Source organism: Candoia aspera, chromosome 2 (assembly GCF_035149785.1).
Source record: "Candoia aspera isolate rCanAsp1 chromosome 2, rCanAsp1.hap2, whole genome shotgun sequence".
In the NCBI taxonomy this organism is placed as follows: domain Eukaryota; kingdom Metazoa; phylum Chordata; class Lepidosauria; order Squamata; family Boidae; genus Candoia; species Candoia aspera.
In genome coordinates, this window is record NC_086154.1 from 105,318,645 (window position 1) to 105,326,400 (window position 7,756).

Below are 7,756 nucleotides of genomic sequence, written 5' to 3' on the forward strand. Positions count from 1 at the left end.
CGGGATTGGTTTTCGCATTGATTTTCTTAGATGCAGAGAAGGTCTTTGACAATTTAAATTGGGCTTTCTTGTTCAAAGAATGGCCAAACTGACTTCTTTGATGAGAGAAAAGATAATATCTACATTTATTGTTGACTGGAAACCCCTTACGGACTATTTGCTTAAAAAAAGAAAAAGGGGAACTCATGATTTATGGTTTGATGACAGGATAGATTATAGAAGAGAGTCATGTTGCAACCTTAGAGTAAGAGATACATTTATAATTGTACTTACAAGCGCTGGAAAGAAGATCAGAAGCCACTTCTTTGTATTTTTTTTCTTTTTTTTTCCCTTTCAGCTTTCTTTGATTTCTTTCCCTTTCTTTTCTTCTTCTTACTTTATATTAGTTTGTATTAGTTTTTATCTTTTTTAAATTTTTAATAAAATTATATAAACAGATGATGATGATGATGATGATGATGATGATGATGATGATGGTGATATTTGCCCCTAGGTTGCATTTGAAACCGTTTTCTGCGCGGTTTATGAATTGCATTAGATTCCTTGGATGGCTTCTCATTAAATTCACTCTTCAACTTTTCCCTGGAGGTTTGGGAAGCGCTGAATTGGAGGGGCTGTTTTTAGAATGGAAGAAGTTTGGCATAAGTGAGAAGTTCGATTTTTTTTTTTTTTTGAAACAAGATCAATCTAATCTGAAGATTGATGGGGGGAGGAAACTGCAGGGTGATTTGCAACCGCAATAAGTATTAGACAATCGGCTTGCTTCGCATCGCGGTTCCATGGTGTAATGGTTAGCACTCTGGACTCTGAATCCAGCGATCCGAGTTCAAATCTCGGTGGAACCTGCCAGATGGATATTTTTTACCAATTCTGGATTCCATTTTATGGAGAGAAGGTAAAACGGAAGAATTAAGAAAAATATAACTGAAATCGGATGTCAGGACAAAGGACGATATGCTATATTTTGACTTTATGCTTATCCATAATGGAAATATTCGAAAAAAACATGGTGTATCCCCGTCGTTTGTTTAAAGGGATTTTGATTTATGCTTTTTAGAAGAAAAGGGAATGGTTTTTCCACGTAATATCTCAAAGTTTTGTTGCTCGGCACAAAGATTATCATTCTGAAATATGCTTTCTTGTACAAAATGTACTAGAGCGAAAAGCAATCGAGATTGCAAGGGGAAACGAGGAGGACGTGCTAATGGAGGACTTTTCTAAAACGACGCCTGCTTCGTGGTTCTATGGTGTAATGGTTAGCACTCTGGACTTTGAATCCAGCGATCCGAGTTCAAATCTCGGTAGAACCTAAACTCTTATAGAGATACTTTACGGAAGCATTTTTGATTTTAGATTACAGTTGTTACTTGAGAATATGGAAATGTGCATTTTTTCAAAAAGACCTTTGCGAAAAACATACTATCTTGCAAGGTTTGGATGTTTGCTAGCCACCGCTTCCCCTACTAAAGTAAAGGTAATGTCGTTGCTGGGTGCAGAAAGTACAAACCGCGAGCAGCCGGGCTCTGATGAAAGCTCTCCGGGGGAAATTTGCTATGATACTGATTCGGGAACGGCTTTCGGCGGACAAAAAAATCTGAAGGGTAACCTGATTTCCTCCGGACTTCTTAGCAGCTTGATTTTCACAGGACACGGTTTCTCACGGGGCAAGCAAGGATTTTCTGGCTGCGGGATGGTGCCTAAAAAGAAGCAGGTCTGGCTTAACTCTGTGTGCGCCCGCGCGGGTGGGTGGCTGTTCCCACCGCGGTAATCCTCGTGATGAAACCTGCGGTTAGGAAGTAAAGGTGTGTATGTTATTAAGAAAGATTAGGAAATCTTCTGATATAACTGTAATTATGAGCAGGATTAGGGTGGATTTTTTTTTTAAAAAAACACGTTTTCTTTTAAAACATTTGTTAATGCAAGGAGAAACAATCTCACTCGGCTAAAGTGATGACTGAGCAGAGACCACCAAGAAGCAAGAATAGTCGTCTCTGTAACCTTCTCCAGACGCGATCCGTTTATCTGGATTTAATTAAAGGGTGTGCAGTTGGGAAGCATGACTCAGCTTCTGCCTTTAACTACCAAAACCTGGTCTGTTTAGTTGCTTACTCATCAAGAGCATCCCGAATATGCACTGTAGCAGCTCAAACCTGACCAGGAGACAGCCCAGCTTTCTTTAGCTAGTCCCTCTGTTAATGAGCCCAGTTAATGAGCTGGTCAGAGCGAAGGTGCCTCGCGCCAGATCTCTGAATTTTCCTGCTAAATTGTAATAATCATGAGGTTCTGGGGAGCGGGTGGGGGGGGGTGCCCACAGGGGAGTGTCAAAAGAATCAAGATGGTGCCCATAATGGTGTGGTGTAATCTAAGCTCCACCTGTATTCTATGTGCATTTACCTTGCAATGCACTTAAAAAATATTGGGGCTTTGTTCAGACAGCTGTCATCTTGACTCTTTTATCTCCTTCTCTGAGATGTTCTGAACAAGTAAATAGATAAGGCATTCCTATATTTTAATTTAGGTTAAGAACATAGGGAAATTCCTTCTGGTGAGAACATTCTCCATTCATTAAGCATGCTGGCTGGGGGTTTCTGGAAGTTGAAGTCCACCCACCTTCAAGTTTCCAAGGCTGAGAAACACTGAACTAAACTAAAAGATTTATAGGCCAAATTTTAAAAATTGTTTCAATTTTTTAGAAATGAAGAATTTCTAATGAATTCTTCCACTGAGACTTCCTAAGAGACTACAGGGGCTTTGAACTCAGTATGTTTTGGACTCAGAGCCTGCTTTAGAGACTTCCACCATGGTCTACATTATTTTTCACAAAGTAAGTCACATTCAGTTCCGTGAAGTTTACCTCAGGGTAACAGGTGAGGAGTCTTTTGCTGGGGTTCCTGACCATTAGGTGGGGCCCTGGAGTTTTTACATGCTCTAAAGTACATGCTCTTACCAGTTGGTACTGGGGTACATACTGCTTCATTAGCCCCACTAGGCAAATCTGATGCTAAGGAGGAGTCTAGCAACTGCCCCAGGCTCTCCCCTTTGCCAAAGTGAGCCCAGCCAAGGCATTGGAAGAGGCCAGGGAGCTTCAGGTTTCCTGGCCCAGTATAGGACCCTTGCTGACTATGCCCATTCACATAGGAGCCACCAAGATTGATGGTTGCAGCAGTACTGCCATTTAGAGGTACTCACGTGGTGCTGGTAGTGGGAGCTTGAAGGCACAAATGGCATTAGGGAGGCTCTTTAAGGAGGGCTGCCCAGTGGCCCCTGCTCAAGACTTCAAAGACCTACAGCCAAGTCTGCTAACTTATTATGGTTGTACTCATGTAGACTTGAATACACTACAATGGAATCATACTTTATTTATGAAGTGTATACATTGCCTCAATCCAGCTGAACTCTAAGTGGTTTACATTTTTTTTTTAAAAAAGATAATGATAAACTATATTTTAAAATTTTTGGTTTTCCTTTCAAGGCTCATATACATATGCATCAAAAATGAGTGGTCCCTGAACAGTGAGAAGTAAAGCACTATGACATGATGGAGCTCTGTTGAAACATTACCAATTCCTAGGAAAGGACAGGCAGTGGTTGTTTCAATCTGTGGCCCTGCAGATGTTGCTGAACTGCAAACTACATCTGTGGCCACACTGGTGGAGGCTGTTGGGAGTTGTAGATCAGCAACATATGGAGGGACACCATCAGTAATGAGACAAGGAACTCACAGGCTGTCTCAAAGATTGAAACTTTCAGCTTGTGAGCACTCTACCTACAATGAAACTGAAAAGTGACATAAAATTATTGAGACTTTGTTTTAAAGTAAAAGAATTAGGAAATGCCTAAATATGAGTCACCTTTTAACCTGAAACCCAGGCGAAATGGCCTTCCAACTACTCTTCCCCTAATTGCCTCAGTTCATTCGTTTACTTCTAGATCTGTCTATTAACTTCCAGAAAACAACAGGATATGTCTACTGGGGACAGTTCACTACTCATGGCTTCCATAAAGGTGCCATCACAGCAAGTTAGGAACAGTGGTCCTAATGGATCAGATCCACGGTTGACAAATGATAGACATTTCTAATAGACTGTAATCTTGAACTTAAATATTTTGTAATAATGCAATGCTCAGAAAAAGAGCTAGTTGCAACTAAGTCCCATGGGTCCAATCTAAAATAAGAATATGTTTCCAATGCTTCTAATCTAGATGAGTTTAAGAAGCTCTCCCTTTAAGAATATTTGCTGACAATTGTGTAGACCATTATGGTTAACCAGATTATGGTGTATCTAACTCTTATGTGTAACAGATTTTGTAGTGATGACCAGCTACAGCTCATATTTTGCTTAGCCAAAGATCCAGCATATTGACAACATTTCATATCTATGGACTTTACATTTTCATGAGTCTTGATATCTTTTTCAGATGCAAAAAGGGATGACACCATCCATTTTTCCATCATGGAAAGCCATCATGTTCATGTCCTGCGCAGGAAACAAACTTATACCATTTCCTATCAGGAAAAACATCAATCATTAGGAATTACTCTGTACTATCTTTGATTGGGTAACTAGATACCCTACAATGAGGACAGAAAGATCCAACTAACCCTAGGAGGTGAACAGTTTTTAAATATACAGTATTTGTTGTTTCTGTGGTACCTGATCAACCTGGGCAGGGGGCAAAACTGACAGACTGCAGTGCCATGGATATGACATGCAATAACAATTTGACTGAGTCAGTGATAGGACTGTTTATAGCAGTTTTCTATAACCCTTGATTTACATGGAGCAGCTTCCATTTTGGCACCAAAAAGTTTTTTTTGCTCCAACTACAACAAAACACAGTATATGGGAAATGATGCTGGCAGAGTATTTTGAACACTGGGCCTGTTTATTTAAAAGTCTTTACTGATATCCATATTTTTCAAAGCCTACCATGCACATACATTACAAATAGTTAAAATATGTACATATGTATATGTATAACACCATGTTAAATTATGTAATAAGAGCTGTGCATGCTTCGAAAATAATCCAGAGGACATGCTTTAGACATTGCATGAATATAGCACGTCTCCACTATTCATTAAAGCAGCCATGTCTTTACTCAGGTTTCTATATGAGCCTGAAAAAAGATGCATTAAACCAATTGCACTATTAAAGGGACTCTTAAAAGACCCACAAGTTTTTTGGCTCATGCAGAAGTCTGCATTAGTGATATGGCTATTTTAATGAATAGACAGATGCTGTATTTTTATTGTCAGAGAGTATATAGCCCTAGTATTTAACATAAGATGTTTCCCATTTGTATATGCAAACACTGAAGAATAAAATAAAAAAGCTAGAACTCAAAAAAAAATGCCCATGGCAACTCAACCAACATTCCCCCCCCCCGCAATTAAAATAAATTACATTGCTACCATAACTCGAAGATACTGAAAACTGTACTTCTATGCTTTTGCCTTGCTTCAGAAATTTAGGCACCCTTGGGTACATTCATACAAAAGTTCCTTTTCAATTGCATAACTGGGAATGTTGAAGGTATACCTGGAAAAGACCAATGTCTTTCACCCCAAGAAGAATGTTCTTGTGATAAAAACGGAAGCTAACTGTGTAATGTGCAGACCCTCTTTGACACCGTAATGGGCTGATGTCCTGGGACACCAAATGCTCTAAAAAAGTAGCATGAGAATGTACTTTATTTTAATGTAGCATCACACCCACACATACTTCAGCTACTTTAAATTCCTTTCCTCCATGCAGCTAAGTTTTAGTATGTATTTTTACTCTGGTGTCATCCATTTTATGTTGTTGTTTCTTTGTTACAAAGATGTGATTAATTCAGGCATGCAGTTTTGTAGCCCAATCCATATGTACAGTATATAAAATGCACCTCTTCTACCTATTATCCTTATGCCAAAAAGCAAATCTCTTTATGATTGCTTGTTTTCCTTTATTTCTTTACTATTCAGCTACTCCTGGGTAAAAATCCAATGCCTTTGTTGGGAACTGGGATACCACTGAACTTCTAAAACCTCTTAATCTGAAGGTTAGATTTTCACAACAGACAACATAAAAATCTTAATACCCCTATTTTATGTCTTCATATAATGGTAATTTAAGAACACCCAAGAATTTGGGATTTTCAGTGAAATCACATCCAAGTTTACCCATGTTAAGGTAAGAAAATCTAATGAAAAAGAAAACATGAGACAGGCCAAAGCCAGCAGAGTTTAAAAGTATCTGACAAAATAAAAGAGCAACAGAAATGGAACAACAGAATCACCAATCTTTGTGGCACTGTTTTTCTTCCTGAGCAGAGCATTCAAGAGGATATTCTTGTATATTTGTGGTTTGAGAGAGATGTGATTCAGAATAGGAGAAAAATGGATTAACATTCTAATGTTGGGAAGAACTGCTGATCATTCATTTCACTGAGCATGTACTGAACATTCATGCATCCCAATATTGTATAGACAGCTCTTAAAATACAATCCTATAATGTCTATTAAAAAATCTGAGTTAATTGAGAATAGCTCCCAGAGCGAGCAATCTTCTTGGCCAAGTGCTGCATGAACTACTAGGGTATGACATCACATGCTAATGAATAGTATATACATATTCTGCAAATAATCAATGGAGAGAAGTCTTATTCTTATTTCCCTTCTAGCAATTCTGCTCCAAAGTGCTGATTTCTTCCAATGACATTGGCAGCATGATACTGGAGTAAAATGAGATAAACATTCAGGCCTTTGCCTGCTCCAGCACAGAGTGACCAGTTGTGAATGGAACTGTCCATAAGTGATGAACAGAACTGCAGCCTTCACCACATATTAAGGCATCACTCTCATATTTACCTTCTTTAGAGAGATTATCAGTGATTGATCTGCACGGACTCTGTTATTGGGATTAAAATTCAACAAGTCCAGAAAACCCTAAAATCTAACGAGTTTCCAGCAAGAAGTCACTGAATCATCCTTTCTTAAAATATCACACAGAACTTCAACATTAGGGAGATTTATGGTACATCTACTTCTGAAATCAGATCAACCCTCTGTTTCAAATATTCTGGCTTTATCATGTCTGCCTCTGTTTTTATTCTAGCTTCTCTGCACATTTGATTTAATGATCTTATCTGCACTTACTGCTGCCTTACAGTACTCTTTGCCTACTCAAGATTCACCAATTCACCCAGCACTGTTGCTGATGACACAGATCTCCCAAATATAGTCTTGAACCTGGAGGATTTTACCAGGCTGTACTAAGGGCCAGGGTCCCAATACTCTCAAGAACAAAGCAAAGTCAGTAGTAGGAGCAAAGGGCCCTGTTCTCAGAGGAGTTGAATAAGCTAAATAAAGCTGACTGAACATTCATTTCCATCAGAGGGCAGCGTTCCTACTGTTTTCTCAGATTAATTCAAATTCACAAGCATTCCTTCTACCATAATTAAGAAAATAGGCCTGATACTGTAGACACTACATCACTGGTAGGTGGTTTTTATCATATTTTGATGGCTTACTATGTTTGGTAATAATATGAAGTCTTAAATAAGTGATAAACTTTAATGTGAAATCATTCTGAGCACATCCATGGTATTGGATTCTTGGCACATAGCCCTTGAGTAGCTATGGGTCAGCACTGAAGCACTTTGTAGCATGCCCTGATTTTCTTTCCGATATACCTTGACAGGAAGCTGAGAGACTCACTGTTCCCTAAAAGATGAGTGGGTTAGGGTTCTGATTCAATAAAGATGCACCACA

The 7,756-nt window shown here is 38.9% G+C and overlaps 2 non-coding genes across 2 annotated transcripts; both read left to right on the forward strand.

Annotated features, from left to right (window-relative positions):
* The first annotated feature begins 773 nt into the window (after positions 1 to 773).
* On the forward strand, positions 774 to 845 carry TRNAQ-CUG (transfer RNA glutamine (anticodon CUG)). The gene has a single exon. It is a non-coding gene; the product is annotated as a tRNA-Gln (tRNA).
* A 393-nt stretch (positions 846 to 1,238) lies between these two features.
* Positions 1,239 to 1,310, forward strand: TRNAQ-UUG (transfer RNA glutamine (anticodon UUG)). The gene has a single exon. It is a non-coding gene; the product is annotated as a tRNA-Gln (tRNA).
* The last annotated feature ends 6,446 nt before the right edge of the window (positions 1,311 to 7,756 follow it).